Source organism: Anneissia japonica, unplaced genomic scaffold (assembly GCF_011630105.1).
Source record: "Anneissia japonica isolate Jap-2015-1 unplaced genomic scaffold, ASM1163010v1 scaffold3474_len973312_cov172, whole genome shotgun sequence".
In the NCBI taxonomy this organism is placed as follows: Eukaryota; Metazoa; Echinodermata; class Crinoidea; order Comatulida; family Comatulidae; genus Anneissia; species Anneissia japonica.
Window position 1 is genome coordinate 80,401 of NW_022747780.1, and position 7,002 is coordinate 87,402.

General features: G+C 36.6%; 2 protein-coding genes across 2 annotated transcripts in view; both read right to left on the reverse strand.

Moving 5' to 3' along the window:
* LOC117120582 (urotensin-2 receptor-like) overlaps positions 1-3,311 on the reverse strand; it is a 15,268-nt gene extending 11,957 nt beyond the window's left edge. The window contains exon 1 of the mRNA XM_033265614.1: positions 3,099-3,311. The gene's annotated coding sequence lies outside the window, so the exon portion shown is untranslated. The remainder of the gene's footprint in view (positions 1-3,098) is intronic.
* The window catches only part of LOC117120584 (urotensin-2 receptor-like), a 32,444-nt gene that overhangs the window by 16,512 nt on the left and 8,930 nt on the right, over positions 1-7,002 (reverse strand). The window lies entirely within an intron of this gene.

Below are 7,002 nucleotides of genomic sequence, written 5' to 3' on the forward strand. Positions count from 1 at the left end.
TTCACCGACGAAAGCAAAGTGGGCGTGGTCGAGCTTCGATTAAAAGGTTTCGAAAGTGGTCCCGGGGCGAAGCCCCACGAAAATTTTGACAATTTAGGGGTTTCAGAGGCTTATTTAATCGATTTTAGAGTCTACTAATATGTAGAAAATTAATATAATTTTTTTTTCTCCCTGACGGTGGGGGAGGGGAGCCCTCTTTTTGGCCGACGGACTGGAAGCGGTCCGGCCAGCGTGCAAACTCGCCGATCGATGGGCTGGCCACGCGAGGCCGGCCTAGTTTGGCTGCTAGGCCGAGCTGCATCAAACGGGTCGGACCGCGATAGGGCGAGAGTTTGTAATCTTAGATTATCTTGATCAGAATTTTCAAAACACCAATATGAAAATCTGATCTTTTTTTCAATGTGCTTGCTTTCATCACTGCTTTTATAATGCTACTTTTCAAAGATGTTCGTTGTGAGGTCGTAACAACAAGGGGATTTCTAGCCACAGAAGAAGACGGGCAGCACACATGGTTTTAAATTTACTTTCGCGTGCCGCAACAAAGCCCTACCCCTCAGGTTGTTCCCAAGGTCCCACAAAATTCCACAAAATGATAGCGTAAATGTACGTAGGCCTACACACGTGCGTTTTATGATGTGTGCTTGTGGAACAAGCGCGTAGGCCTACCGTTCTGATTGGTCAGTAGTTAAGTTTGATTGACACTCCGAAAGATTCATTGCCCGTCGAACCGTACATGCTCACCTGGTATGTCATTATCATAATAGGTATAATGAATATGAATCACTTACAGGTAAAATATCAAAATTCAAAATCAATATTTCGTGTAAAAGGCCGCTATTATACGACCCGAATGGTGCTGTAAAAATAGCCTCATATTGGTGGACATTGGGTCAAATGAGGTCGCGGGTGAGTGACCTAATATTGAAGCGTGGATCAAGCGCATAAACATTGACGTCATCAGTTAAGGCCTATTTAAATTCACTTTTAATCCTAATCAGATTGCCCTTTACAATGGCAGAAAATGTAGAGAAAGTTTGTTGACTGAGGTACACATGAAACTAACACAAGACGTCTTCATGTAAATATACGTGATATTCTTGTATACAATAATTCAATGCAAAAGGCAGCTCTCTGTTTCAATACATTCCCCGTCATAGACCTGTATATCAGATTCTGCTAATGTTCAGATGACAGTTCTATTTGGCCTAGTAAAAAATCAGGCTATATGTTAAAACATATACTATTGAAATTATTTTTTTGTATAATGGTCCTGTCGGAATATTATCAACAACGTGCGTTCTGCACAATGTATCTCTCCGACACTGATTTTTGTTTTCTTAAGACATTCAGATCGCAGAAGCTTTCCTATCGCAATCTCGTTCGTAGAAAATACACGGGTACTTAGCTCGATGTTCGTGCTAACATGTTGATTTTATTTCAATCTTAATTCCGCACGAAGTGATCCACAATTTAATGCCATAGCAGTGCAATCAACTTATTCATGAAGTTATTAATTCTACTATTGGGAATTGAAATCAACACGTAGAATATACCCTCAATGCATGTGCGAATAAATAAAATGTAACAAGGTCCTACACCCAATCATCAGTTTTTTTGTGTCTCAACTATGTTGGTCGATTGCCAACAGAAGAATATTTCTGTGTGTGTGAAGCAGCGTGACCACTCACAATTTTTGATATACCTAATGACTGGGTCGAAATTACACAAGATTCAGCAAAAATTGCCCAAAATTACCCAAGCTTCCTGAAAATGCATTAAAATTTGAAAAAAAAAAAGTGTTTTTCGCATGTATAGTTTCCCTTTTTGTTCAAACAATAAACCATTTTTTATTGTAATTGTTTGTGTTAATTATTAAAATGAATATTCATGAGGTAATAATACTGATAGAAAATACGCCCTCAGTCGGCCAGTGTTATCAGTAGATCAGTGATCAAGTTTTATTATTAGGCCTAATGCATAAAATTGGTAAGATCAATGGCAACGCAAATCACAAATAAACAATTCTGAACCCATGTTTATAGCAATTAACAGTCAATTAGCAATGTTATGTGCACTTCGTTGAGTTTTGCTTACTTGAATGGACTGAAATATACTATGTTACTTCTTAATTCTTCCTCTATGACAAATATTTAATTTTCTTAGTAAAAATAAAATACCCAAGGATTTGAACGGAATACCCAAGAACCCAAGACAAAGTCAAAATACCCAAGATCTTTGGTAAATACCCAAGCAGTGGTCACACTGGTGTAAAGCGCTTGCCGGTGTCGGACGCGACATAATAGTCTGCCTCGTCGCGTTGCGTTGCAATGCGATCGCGTCGGCTCTGAGTCGATCAACACTGTCTGAATGTGGCTTAACACCAGAGAGAAAACGCTGTCTAGATGAAACTTTACAATCGCGACAGAAGTAAATTATTCATTCTATTTTTCTCATCATATATTACAGCCTAAGCCTAACCGTGTATAATGCTGATCTCCTCTGAGCTAATGTATTATTGGTAAATTAAAGGCGTTTTTGACGCAAACTCTAGTGGAACACAGCGCATACGCCAGTCGCCGAAAACAATTAATTTGAAATTAGAAACCTAACAAACTCAAACGAATTCAAACAAAAGATCTATGTAGGCTTACAAAAAAGCTAATTCAGACCAGCTCAAGCCAATTTACGATAAGTAATAAACAATCATTGATTGTCCCGGATTTCTCCGTTATAATTTAGTTTTATCTACATGCTTAAGAAATGCAATCGAGAATTTCTTTATTTCATTGCGTAGATAATGTAGTCCTACTTCATTGTAAAGATAAAAGGAGAAGGCAATACAAACTAAATTAGGTCAAAGGATGAAATACGAGATGATGTCTTCGAATTAGTAAGTGAGTTGGGAATCATTATTTGTCGATGCTTAAATTGAGTAAAATGTAGTGTAACATACTCGCTGACATTAAAACTTTTGATTATTCATATGGCTAAATCGATTATTCATAACTAAATGAATACAACAATGAAAAGGAACACTTATGCATTTAATAGAATCTAAACACCGTTCGGTTTTCCATTACTAGGCGAATCCTTCTTACCTTAGTAAAAATATTTACACGTACTTCTTCCATCATCCGTAATTAGTACGGTAACCATTCCAACTAGAGGCCTATTTTCAGATATATCTGACCATTACTCTATTTTTCCAATTAATTTATACCGACGGCAAATGAAAAATAAACAACGGATAGGCTTATTTGTCTTGATACGCAGTTATTACTTACGTGCAGCTAAATCTGTATAAATCTAAATTGGCGACATGCCTTAAACACCAGTTATGCAAATGAGGCATATGTACCATTTATTAAACATCTTCCAAACTTAGATTGACAAACGCTTTTACTTAGAGGAAGTCCGTGTAAACGGCAAACAAAAGTAAATCCCTGCAGATCACTGACGCAATGGTAAAATTATTCAACACTTAACACACTGCTATGAATCATATAGAAAGAAATAAAATCATACACAACATCAAATAAATCTAAGTTGACCTACATAAAGCTACACAAAAATGACAACAATAATGATTAGGTAGGACTTTCACCATAATAATATATCAGTTGTTGAAATAAAAAAAATATGACAACCAGGCATGTAGATTATAGAATACGTCATAGGAATGATGTTTTTGCCCTACCTGACGTGTTATCGTACTGAATACAATGTATGGAACCCACATACTTTGTCGTGGGTTTGAACGTACTGAGCATTCAGTACGATAAAACGTCAGGTAGGGCAAAAACCTCCCATTACTAATACCTTGACGTAAAATATCATTGGACTATCTTATTTCCTTTTGAGAGATATAAAACGTACTATTCATGTTGTCGAAACTGTTTATTTCAACGCCTGACACACCATTTTAAGAACATACTTTCATTTTTAGTTACAACTATAGATATAAGCATGTCACGCAGTTGGCAAGGTCGTTGGACTCATTGCTGGTACCTCATCAATGCTTTGTCATTTTATGTCATTGTGAAGGGCCCTAGAAAAAATGTATGGAAAAAACGTGGACGTTTGACAATTTTTTTTTGCATACACACATGTAACAGATGGTGTTCTGTGATTGTTTGGTTCTAAAGACCTGAGAGTATAAATTAATTTCCTTCATTTACGTCAATTTAAAAAAAAGAAATCAAAAGTCATCTCAAAGATTTTATTTCGTGTTTTTTTTAATGATTTATCAGTTGTGACTGTCAATGCAAATGACATTGGCCACATTGCACGTGGAATTTGGAAGTTCAAACCTAAATAAATTTAAGTGCAATAAAGCCTCGGGACCTGAAGAACTTTCACCATGGGTTTTCGAAATATAGCGACATTGTAAATGGTCCACTTTGTACTATTGCTAATTTACTATCAGAAATGGATTGGTGCCCCATGAGATAGGCACACATCGTCCAAATTTCTAAAGTGTCTCTCCAATGTCACTGGAGATTGAACTGCGTCCAATTAAATCATCTTGGCAAAATAATATGTTGAAATTGTTGTTGGTGAAAAGATATCGTTAAGCTTAAGACTAATCGTAAATGAGTTAAAACTTTCCCTAATATAATTTTTAGTAATTATTTGAAAGCTCCGATGAAAATGGCGCAAATATATCAAACCTAAATAGGCCTAATATTTATATAAGTATATTAATTACTGTATATTATCTGATTTTCAGTTCTTGCAATTTTTCCCCTATCTCGGAACTAAATAATATTTATTAGTTAAATAATTCCCGTGTGTGTATGAGGGTGGGTGTGTTTTTGTGTTGTAGATAAGCATAATTTGTTTGTTTTGTTTGTTTGTTTAATGGTTAATTAACCAAAGGTTTTCAGATTCAGATATTTATTTCGCCTTTCATGTCGGTACATCATGATAATCGGTTTCCATGGTTCATTTTATGGACAAAATGAGAGATGTCTGTGAAATATAACCCCTGCAGGTGAAAATGTTGATAGATATACGTACGAATACCTACATTGTGTCATTTTCTATATGAAATCAGTAAATTTCCATATGCTTCAACACTGTGAAATTTGAGTAATAGCGCCACTATTATATGTTGACCCACTTTGTAATGGTCATGCTCTTCCATTTATGAAGCGCATCTACAACGCAATGTCTTTATACGCTTCCAAACCAAGTGTCAAGACAAAAAAGAAAGAAAACAACAACAAAAAAAAACAAGAGCAAGATTAGGATTGTGAGAAGAGATGCGATTTAAGCCGGGATTGAAAAAGGGCCAATTAAAATGGAGAAGACCTTACAAAATTGGGTACTAGTTTGTTCCACAACTTTGGTGCTGCAGCAACAGAGAAGGATCTATCACCATGGGTTTTCAACCGACCAGAAGGACAATAAAGAGTGGTTGAACTAAATGATGACGTGGACCTTAGAATGCAACTGCCCACTCTTAACTACCGATCTTCAGAAAGTTACAGTATGACAGTTTTAGCAATATTATTAGAGTCGTTATTTGTTCTACAACACATCTCCTTAAACCAATTTGGCTGTTGCCCCGTTAACTCATCTATTACAATTTTTTGAGTAGGAAAAATTAATTTTCATCGATTTATAGAAGTTTTAATTTATGCGAACACTTTTTGAACTGATCACCAGCTAAAGTAGGATCAGTAGCGGATTCAAGGAGGAGTCGGCCCGCTCCTCCCCCCCCCCCCTATAAAATTTTCAAAATAATAAACTAAAAATGTAGAAAAAAAGGAAAAATTTTTCAAATTTAGGTCTGAGAGTGCCAATTCCGGCCATCTGGAGAGGCACCTTAATCGTAAATTTTCTTACCTCCCTACATGGTAGGGCAGAGGTCGTCTAGACCCTCCGTCTGTGAACTTCCTCCCTGAGCCTCCTCTATTTCGAATTGCTGGATCCGCTATTGGGGATCAATGAAAAATCGAATCTGATTGGAAGCAACTAATTATCATTCTTTGATTTTTTTCATTGATGTAGGGATATTTGGAAATCAGCATGTTTAAAATATCCGAATTCAACGGCATGGTTCTGTACTCTAAAAGAGGTAAACAGTATGTAAAGATCTTTTTTTAAGTATTACGTCCTTATCGTAGATCGACCACACTTACGTAAACGTTTTCACAATCACTATCGATTACTCTTATCATTCCAGTGCGGTTATTCTAGAATGGCATCTGATTAAGATAAATGACTCGATTCGAAGCTAATTGTTGTAGATATCTAAACCAATTATTCGCTCTTATTCACGAACCACATTCAATCCTGGGGATTTAGATTGTTTAGAATAAATGATCATGACAAACAAAATGGACAAATTCATTCAGTTTACTTACAGCATGCGTGGGCACGTACGCATCAGGCGTTACAGAAATGTGTATGATTTCTTACCTGTTGTGAGTTGAACACCTGTAAAAAAATGATTTCTCGCGATCTTTCGTGAAATTGCAAACAAAAATAACAACAAATCGTTCCATTTTTCATATTTAAGGCTGTAAGCATTATGTTTTTTCATTCGAATGTGACATCCAAACTAGTTGACACCACTGATATTTACTATAATGGCTGGATTGCTCATTGGCTGATTTTTACTGAAGCCACTGACTCAATGTTTTGGGGCGTAAGTGACGTGCAATACTTTTTTAATAATAAATGTAAATTTAACATAATAATTATTTTTCAAATCATCTAACCAACCGACGCGACTGTTAATTAGTGATCGATGTTACTATAACTAGGCCTACGCGACTTTGCTTGCGCTTTTAAACAGTCGCATTGGTTCTTATGCCTATCTTTCATCATTAGCTGTTCCCTCCCATAATCAGTGGCGTAGAAAAGTTTTTTTCATTGGGGGGGGGGGATGATTGGCGTGTTAGCCAGTGTCGTAACAGGCGCGGCGGGGTTTTTACCGGGCTGACCAAGCCGTCGTACCGGGCTGGGGAATAAGAGAAAAGAAAGAGGGGAGAG